At 46.8% G+C, this 9728-nt stretch overlaps 3 non-coding genes across 3 annotated transcripts; 2 read left to right on the top strand and 1 right to left on the bottom strand.

Moving 5' to 3' along the window:
• The first annotated feature begins 4404 nt into the window (after positions 1-4404).
• On the top strand, positions 4405-4476 carry trnag-ucc (transfer RNA glycine (anticodon UCC)). Its single transcript has one exon. It is a non-coding gene; the product is annotated as a tRNA-Gly (tRNA).
• Positions 4477-4759: 283 nt separating this feature from the next.
• On the top strand, positions 4760-4831 carry trnaw-cca (transfer RNA tryptophan (anticodon CCA)). The gene has a single exon. It is a non-coding gene; the product is annotated as a tRNA-Trp (tRNA).
• A 3211-nt stretch (positions 4832-8042) lies between these two features.
• On the bottom strand, positions 8043-8114 carry trnam-cau (transfer RNA methionine (anticodon CAU)). Its single transcript has one exon. It is a non-coding gene; the product is annotated as a tRNA-Met (tRNA).
• Between the last annotated feature and the right edge of the window lie 1614 nt (positions 8115-9728).

Raw genomic sequence — 9728 nt, 5'->3', positions numbered from 1 at the left:
AGGTCGCCCCTCAACCTCCTTCGTTCCAGTGAGAACAAACCGAGTTTATTCAACCGCTCCTCATAGCTTATGCCCTCCTTACCAGGCAACATTCTGGTAAATCTATTCTGCACCCTCTCTAAAGCCTCCACATCCTTCTGGTAGTGTGGCGACCAGAATTGAACACTATACTCCAAGTGTGGCCTAACTAAGGTTCTATACAGCTGCAACATGACTTGCCAATTCTTATATTCAATGCCCCGGCCAATGAAGGCAAGCATGCCGTATGCCTTCTTGACTACCTTCTCCACCTGTGTTGCCCCTTTCAATGACCTGTGGACCTGTACTCCTAGATCTCTTTGACTTTCAATACTCTTGAGGGTTCTACCATTCACTGCATATTCCTTACCTGCATTAGACCTTCCAAAATTGCTACCCTCTGCCTTCTATGGCCTAGCCAGTTCTGTATCCACCTTGCCAGTTCACCCCTGATCCCGTGTGACTTCACCTTTTGTACTAGTCTACCATGAGGGACCTTGTCAAAGGCCTTACTGAAGTCCATATAGACAACATCTACTGCCCTACCTGCATCAATCATCTTAGTGACCTCCTCGAAAAACTCTATCAAGTTAGTGAGACACGACCTCCCCTTCACAAAACCGTGCTGCCTCTCACTAATATGTCCATTTGCTTCCAAATGGGAGTAGATCCTGTCTCTAAGAATTCTCTCCAGTAATTTCCCTACCACTGACGTAAGGCTCACTGGCCTGTAGTTCCCGGGATTATCCTTGCTACCCTTCTTAAACAGAGGAACAGAGTAAGGAGCCGCCCAATTAAATCAGAAATTATGAGTAATTTGTTCTCTCAGAGTATAGTGTATCTGTGGAAACATTGTTTCTAAGCGAATACTTGTCGAGGCTGGGGAAGTTACTATGTGCAAGATTAAATCAGTAAGGGAATCAAGGGTTATGGGGATAAGGCGGGAAAGTGGGTTTGAAGATTATATCATGTCAATCATAACCTCTTTGAATGGTGGAGCAGACAGGATGGGCCGAACGGCCTACTTCAGCTCCTCCGTCTTACAGTGTAATGAGATCATCTGATGAACTTGTTTTCACGGCTGGGCGTCCGGTTCTGGAAAGGCAAAATCTGCCAGCAGTGCCCCAGATGAAGCTGGCGTCTGTTTTGGAGCTTCTGAAGCCGCAAGTTTTCATGGTGCCAAACTCCTGCCCAAAGCTGGTGTCGTGATTTAAATCGATTATCAGACAGAGGATTAGGAATGTCGGTATAGAGATTGGTGCAAGAAGATTCACTTCTCAGGCCTGTTGAACTCCGAATCTAAACTCCATCCTAGTTCCGGATACACTGAATGAATCATCAGGTCACCCTCAATAAGTGACCCAACACGGAGATGCAGGAAATGGATCATCGAGGAGGATGGATTCAGACCCGCAGATGCAAAGCACAATGGATTAGCAACGCATCACCGTCACCTCTCGGCCAACTCGCCAAATGACCTGACTTCACCAAACCACCTCATGGACCTTTAACATCTGCAACAACTAACGGAAGAAGGTTGTATTTTTCCATTGATCCAGATGTGCAGCCAGTTGTGAAATGTTGGAAATATAGTCTCTGTCAGCAAATTACATTTCCAACATATCAGCTGAAGGATTGTTCTGAACGGACTGATGGGAAACACTTCAACACCATGGGAGTGGGCACGTGAGCAATAGGTCAGAAGGTGAGAGCATTGAGGGAGAACTCACACACTGTATCAGAGAGAGACTAAATCCCACACTCACACACTGTGTCAGAGAGAGACCTCTCCTGTGGAAATGTGCTCTCTGCTGTGGTACTGTGTTCTCTGCTGTGAAACTGTGCTCTCTGCTGTGGTACTGTGTTCTCTGCCGTGAACTGTGCGCTCTGCTGAGAAACTGCGATCTCTCCAGTGGAAATGTACTCTCTGCTGTGAAACTGCTCTCTGCTGAGGAAACGTGGACCAGATGTGATGCAGCTGAGGATGCTGAGTGATGTAACGTGGACATGGTGAAGTTACTGGCCAGAAATTTCCGAATTCTATTTTTGTTTTTAATGGACTGCTACAATCCACGTGTTTATTCTAGGACACAACAATGAATAAAAATGAATCAGTGCTGAGCAGATTCTAACATCCCACACCTCCAGTTTGTTTTAATTGAGAACCCCGTCCTCGATGGAAGCTTTTGCTCTCCGGATCACACCACGCCACCTGGCAATACAGCAGCGATACCTCCAAGATCTGATCTGTAACAGAATCACAGAACAATAGTGTCCCCTTGTGACTGAGGGGAACAGGTGCTCCTTATCCGCCCTGTCTATACCTATCATAATCTTGTATACCTCGATGAGATCACCCCTCAGTCATCTCTGTTCCTGCGTGAGAGAGAAAACAAGCCGATCCAACCTCTCTTCATATCCTAAATGTTCCATCCCAAGCAACATCCTGCTGAATCACCTCTGCACCCCATCCAGTGCAGTCACATATTTCCTATAATGTGGTGACCTGAATTGCACACGGTACTCCAGCTGTGACCTCCCCAACATTCTATACAACTCCACCATGACCTCTCTGCTTTTGTAATCCATGCCCCGATTGATAAAGACAAATATCTCAAATGCCTTTTCCACCACCCTATTAACCTGCCCTTCTGCCTTCAGAGAACTCTGGACAAACACTCCAAGGTCCCTTTGTTCCTCAGGACTTCCCAGTGTCAGGCCATTAACATTAATCCTATAATAATAATATAATATTCTTTATTGTCACAAATAGGATTATATTAACACTCCAATGAAGTTACTGCGAAAACCCCCTACCAAATGATCACATCTAATTTTTCAGCGTTAAATTCCATCAGCCACTTTTCTGCCCATTTGACCATCCCGTCTGTATCTTCCTGTAACTCAAGACACTCAACCGAACTCTGAGCTTGAAACTCAGTGAAAGGATTTCACCCTCCTCTCGGAATCTGATCACCACCTCAATCCCAACATTCAGCTTGGGTGGGCAGACAAGACAACGTCCTTCCCGCAAGCCCCCCAGCACAGACTGGATAATATCCCAAACTCGTATCCTGGTATTGTCACATTGCTCCACCATCTTGTTCTCTTCACAAAACGCCAGGAATCTCAGACCAATTCTTCAGACCTTTGATTCTCTCTTCAAACAACATCTTGTCCCTGATTAAGTCCATCCTGGGAAGAGGGGCTCGGTATTCCGAGTTTCTCTGCAGGCATCCGGTTGCTGCTGATGGACCAAACGAGGCCTCACTCCTGAAAGAAAGCCTCTCTCACAGCCCTGCGAGCATGTCTCCATTCGATGGTGTAGTCAATACCTGCAGAGTAGATAACAATGGAGAGAAGTGTGAGCAATTTCAGCGTCACAATTCTCTGGACACAGAGCATTCAAAATATAATATTACTGAAAATACTGAACTGATCCTCTGGGAGCAGGACTCAAGTCAAAGGGAAAAATCCAGTGGGTTTCTAGTGGAAAGATTTAACAACTGGATGATGGCAGCTAAAATCAGTACTTGCGTTGCAATCTCTGTAGATATTCTACTGAATTTAAACCTGCAAAAGGCATATTTTCCGACTAGAAATCCAACACATTTCCCCCTGTTGTGGAGGAAGTTCTCAATCGCACAGGTGGTCAAACGGAATAAGGCTGGGCTGGGATTTGAGTCCAGATTTTTCTTTAGGGAACAGACACTTTACCGGACGAAGCTACAGAGTCTGAGGATGTTCAGCTAATCACAAGGGCTCTGGCTTTGATTGTCGCTGATTCGGCCAAACATTTACAATCTATCATTAATTGACCGTGAGAATGGGCGGTGAGGGGATTCTGGAACCGCTGCAAGTCCATATGGTGTATGTACACACACAGTGCTGTTAGGGAGGGGTTCCAGGTTTGGATGGTGCCTCGCGGAGGAAAAGTCAATTTCAGGAGTGGGATTCGAGCCCTGACCTCCAGAGGAGACTGCGACCTGCGCTCGGCCATCCTGACGTATTCGAAAGGTTAGGTGCGTTTCGACCGAAATCTGGTGCTCTTTCCGAGGGTCGGTACCGGTTCCATGGGCCGAATGGCCTCCGTCTGCACTGGAGGCATTCTATGATTACTTAAACAGGGTGAAAATGGCAGCATCAGGACACAGGACAAGTTAAGGTCTAAGGCCAGAGTAAGTGTCCTGTGTAATGACACATAGAATGTACATTTATTGTGGACTGGTGCCATCTCCTGGCTGAACCGGAGCCGTGCGACACGGACACTTTCATTCAGGAGCATTTTAAATTGGAGTGAAATAACTGACGCAAAGTAAGTACTTGATAAGAAACAGTTAATCAAACTGATCTCAAGAACCAAAAGGACACGTCGGCAGTCAGTGAGCGATGGTGGTATAGTGGTGAGCATAGCTGCCTTCCAAGCAGTTGACCCGGGTTCGATTCCCGGCCATCGCAATAATAAATTATTATTTATTATTTATCCTACCTTCCATCTCCTATTACAGTGGATCACCACAACCCCATGAGGGGACCAAACAGAGACACAACAGACACGTTTCAGACCAGGATTGGATTTGAAGCCACGTGTACAGAGCACAATGGATTGTTGTGCATCCACAGCTGCTTTACTTCAGGGTCCTTTAATATCCCTCAATCGAACTTCTTTGCGTTTCTTTCGCACAGTTGGGTATAAATAAAACATAAATCTATGAGGAGAAACCCGCAATGGTCCGCACTTGGGCTTGTGGCGCAAATGTAGCGCGTCTGACTCCAGATCAGAAGGTTGCGTGTTCAAATCACGTCAGGCTCAGGAGGATTTTCTGCCGCTGGTTCCAGGAATTTCTCTCTGTGGGAATGTTCCCGAAACGACTCCGTTCAAAGCCACAATGCTGGTAAATGTTTGCGGATATTTCAGATTGACCCGCTCAGTTTATATTTTTGAGCAGTTTAATCAAACATGCGGAGACTCGGATAGCTCAGTCAGTAGAGCATGGGACTCTACCTCCCAGTTGGCCGCGTCCATATTATTATCTGAGAATATTGAACCAACTGTGCTAACATTGTGCTACCGTGCTGCCCAAACAGTTGGTTCAATCTCACTGCTCGTGGATGACACCAGAACAACTGGGCAGTTAAAAACAAGGATGTCGCTCTTTTTCGGGCGGAGATGAGGAGATTTCTCCCTCTCAGAGAGTTGTGCGACTTTGGAACTCTGCCTCAGAAGGCCGCGGAAGCGGGACATTGATTATTTTTAAGGCGCAGATGGGGAAATTCTTGTTCAGCAAATAAATCAAAGGTTTATCGGGGTTGCATACAACCATTGCATTCAGCCAGTTACCTGGGTGCACAAGCGTGCGGTTTTTTAAAAATGTCGTTTTCATTTCTTTACTTGTTCTCCACTGATATATTCGCTGCAATAACCTCTCTAGGCACAAAGCACGGTAGCACAAGTGGCTAGCACTGTGGCTTCACAGTGCCAGGGTACCAGGTTCGATTCACTGTCTGTGCGGAGTCTGCACCTTCTGCCCGTGTCTGCGTGGGTTTCCTCCGGGTGCTCCGGATATCTCCCACAGTGCAAAGACGTGCATTAGGTGGATTGGATAAATTGCCCTTAGTGCCCATATGGGACCAGTCTTCATAAATAGAAGCGTCATTCCGGCCCTGGGTCACTGCCCGCCTGGAATTTGCTCATTCTTCCCATGTGTGCGTGGGTTTCACCCCCGCAACCCAAAGATGTGCAAGGTACGTGGATTGGCCACCCTAAATTGGCCCTTAATTGGAGAAAAAAAATAATTGGGTGCTCTAAATTTATACAGAACTAAATAAATAGACACGCCGAGCACAAAGGCAAGGCCGCTCTGGAGATTCTTCATAAAATGCTGCAACAGAAATAGACAATGTTGGATAACTCGGCTGGTCTGGCAGCATCTGTGGAGCGGGAAACAGAGTTACAGTTTCCAGTCCAGTCTGACCCTGCTTCCCATTCTCTGGTTCCCGCTCCACAGATGCTGCCAGGTCTGCTGAGATTTTCCAGCTCTGGGCGACTGACATGGGCACGGTGGGCGGAATGGCCGCACCCTGTGCTGGAACCATTCTATGATTCTATAATTCTAATCTGTTCTCGTAATTGAAACCTTCTATGTCTGTATCATTCTGGTGAATCTGCATTGCCGCCGCTACATTAAGGTTCTGAATACATTTTTGGACTCCCCTCATTCCCTCCTCCAGCAGATTTTTGCCGGGTAAATATCCTGATTCCCTAAACTCCTCATTCTCTCGAACAATGAAATGTCGCTTGGCTTTGACACTACCCAATAGACAGAGTGGTTCCGACCTCACTACCCGATCAATGCATCTCAATCCGAACAAGACGGATTTTTATTTCTCGCGCTTCCAACACAACTCGATGCAATCCGGCCTCACAACTTGGACTGGATTGTCACATCAGTGATTGCAGATACTTTGGAAAAATGAGTCCCACTGGGGGAAAGCAGGATGAAAAATCGACAATGATGGGTTTCAAACCCACGCACGGAGAGCTCAATGGATTAACAACCCGTCCCCTTAACCACTCGGCCACCTCATCCCGCAAGCGCGTTTGTCAAATCAAACGTTTATCAGGTACAAATAACCATTGTATTCAGCCAGCTGCGCGGATGCACAAGCGTGCGTCTGTTTTTACTTGAGGAGAAATTCAGAATCCCACACCATGATCAAACGACCTTTAAATACCCTGTCCGTTTCTTCACGTGTTCTGCACTGATATATTCGCTGCAATAACGTCCCTGGAGCTCAAACCTCCTCCCGATTTCAGTCAATGACACCATCCGGGGTCGTCCGGATTTTTGAACCCGGGACCTCTGGCATTTTATCGCAGCTGAGAATTAATGTCAATGTCAGGAGTGGGATTGAACCCCCGTCTCCAGAGGAGACTGACACCTGATGTATCCAAACGGTTCGGAGACGATTGGGCCGTGTTGGGGTGCTTTTTCCGAGGGTCAGTGCAGCCTGGATGGGCCAAATGGTCTCCTTCTGCACTGGAGGGATTCTATGATTACTTAACCAGGGTGCAAACGGCAGCATCAGGACACAAGGACAAGGTAAGGTCTCAGGCCAGAGCAAGAGTCCCATGTAATGACACACAGAACATCAGAAATAAATACTTTTATTGTGGACTGGTGCCATCTCCTGGCTGACCGGGAGCCGTACGACACGGACACTTTCATTCAGGAGCATTTTAAATTGGAGTGAAATAACAGAAACATAGTAAGACGTTGTTTACGAAACAATTTATCAAACTAATGCAAAGCATCAAAAGGGCTCAACATTCGGCAGTAAGTGATCGGGGGATACTGGTGAGCATCGCTGCCTTCCAAGCAGTTGATCCGGGTACGATTCCCGGCCATCGCAATAATAATTTGATTGGAGGCGTTTGCGTCTTCTCCTGTGTTTCGAGCTGAGGAAGAGAGCTGGAGAAAGTGAGGTGGCTGGAGGCAGGAATCTCCGCTTGTTCTAAATAGTCTGGTTGGATTGTTCACATCCGTCCGAGTGGCGAAACTGTGATCTCGGTTTCTATAGTGGTTTATTATTGGATATTGTTATATATGCTTATTACCCCTCTGTGGGGTATTCCTGGAAGTTATTATCTAAACTTTTCACGTTCTCGCTGTTATAGGGTTTGAAAACACTGAAAAACTCCCGGTTCGATCTTTACCAAATGACATGACTGTGTTAACAAAACATAACCCATTCCAGTCAGTGGAGATGTGATACTGGCACCAATAATACTCACACAACACAGCAGATGTTGTCTGTTTTCCTCAGTGAGAGTGAATTGAAGAGCTTCCCTATTTTGTTACTTTGAGCTTCACAGTGATGTAATGCTGTCTGCTTCATTCCTGGCGCAAATGTCCGGATCACACTGGATGCAACACTTTGATACTAATCTACTGAAAAGAAAAGGCGGATGTGCCGCAGGGTGATAGCGTCATGTTTAATTTTGGGGTGACTGAGAATATAAATAGCAGAGGATGGTTTCGATCCATCGACCTCTGGGTTATGGGCCCAGCACGCTTCCGCTGCGCCACTCTGCTTTTTAGATTCGCCGTGTTCGCAATTGCTGTTCTGCGGCAGCCACGTAACTATTTTTTTCTTAAACGAGAACCACGTGTTGTGAAGCTCACCTTGGCTGGGCAATAACACGGAACATCAGCACGGCTGTGACAGACAGAGAAAGACACAGTAAAGCAGGAAGAGACTATCAGGACACACACACAATGACACACAGAAAAGGTGCCGAGCAAACCAGCAAGGTACTGAGATGGAAAAACTGGTTATTTATCAAAAAGGGATTTTCTGTTCCACAAAGATAGGCAATTAAATGTTTTTCTTGCTGTGTAACTGAGCTCTCTGCTGTGTAACTGTTCTCTCTGCTGTGTAACTGAGCTCTCTGCTGTGTAACTGAGCTCTCTGCTGTCTGCTGTGTAACTGTGCTCTCTGCTGTGTAACTGAGCTCTCTGCTGTGTAACTGTGCTCTCTGCTGTGTAACTATGCTCTCTGCTGTGTAACTGAGCTCTCTGCTGTGTAACTGTGCTCTCTGCTGTGTATCTGAGCTCTCTGCTGTGTAACTGTGCTCTCTGCTGTGTAACTGAGCTCTCTGCTGTGTAACTGAGCTCTCTGCTGTGTAACTGAGCTCTCTGCTGTGTAACTGAGCTCTCTGCAGTGTAACTGTGCTCTCTGCTGTGTAACTGTGCTCTCTGCTGTGTAACTGAGCTCTCTGCTGTGTAACTGTTCTCTCTGTTGGAACCGTGACTCTGCCGGTGACAGAACTTCACTGTGGTTGTGCTAATCATTCCCTGTTGTGTAAATGTGTTCCCAGTTGTGGAAATATGATCCGTCTGCAGCAGAACCTTCCTGCGCCATTACTGAGATGAAATTTCAATTCCAGATTAATTAAATCTTGTCACGAAAGATTAGTTCAGGCCTCTGGATTCCCAGTCCAGGAACATAACCTTGTGTTCCTGTTACCAAATCAGTTCGTTCAGCTCAACACTCTCAGATTACAATATGGAAGCGCCCAACGTGGGTCTGGAACCCACGACCCTGGGATTAAGAGTCCCATGCATGAGGGCAGCACGGTACCATTGTGGATAGCACAATTGCTTCACAGCTCCAGGGTCCCAAGTTCGATTCCGGCTTGGGTCACTGTCTGTGCGGAGTCTGCACATCCTCCCCGTGTGTGCGTGGGTTTCCTCCGGGTGCTCCGGTTTCCTCCCACAGTCCGAAGATGTGCAGGTTAGGTGGATTGGCCATGGTAAATTGCCCTTAGTCTCCAAAATTGCCCTTAGTGTTGGGTGGGGCTCCTGGGTTATGGGAATAGGGTGGAGGTGTTGACCTTGGGTAGAGTGCTCTTTCCAAGAGCCGGTACAGACTCGATGCAATTCTATGATAATCTATGATGCTCTACCGACTAAACTAGCCGACCTGATGTCCAAAATACCATTAACCTTCTTCCTGAGGATATTAGAATTTGCTAAGTAGCGAACGTTGTGTCAAACCGTTGACTAAAAATCGATTAATTCTTCAGTCACAGTCGTTGGGAGCAGGGCTCGAACCTGCTGGGGAAAGTCCAACACCTTAACCACTCGACCATCGCAGCCCGGTTCAATCGGTCATTCATTAAACATTATAAAACCGGCCTGGAATCA

Source organism: Scyliorhinus torazame, chromosome 24 (genome assembly GCF_047496885.1).
Source record: "Scyliorhinus torazame isolate Kashiwa2021f chromosome 24, sScyTor2.1, whole genome shotgun sequence".
In the NCBI taxonomy this organism is placed as follows: domain Eukaryota; kingdom Metazoa; phylum Chordata; class Chondrichthyes; order Carcharhiniformes; family Scyliorhinidae; genus Scyliorhinus; species Scyliorhinus torazame.
Note: the sequence above shows the minus strand (reverse complement) of the source record. Positions and strands in the feature narration are given on the sequence as shown.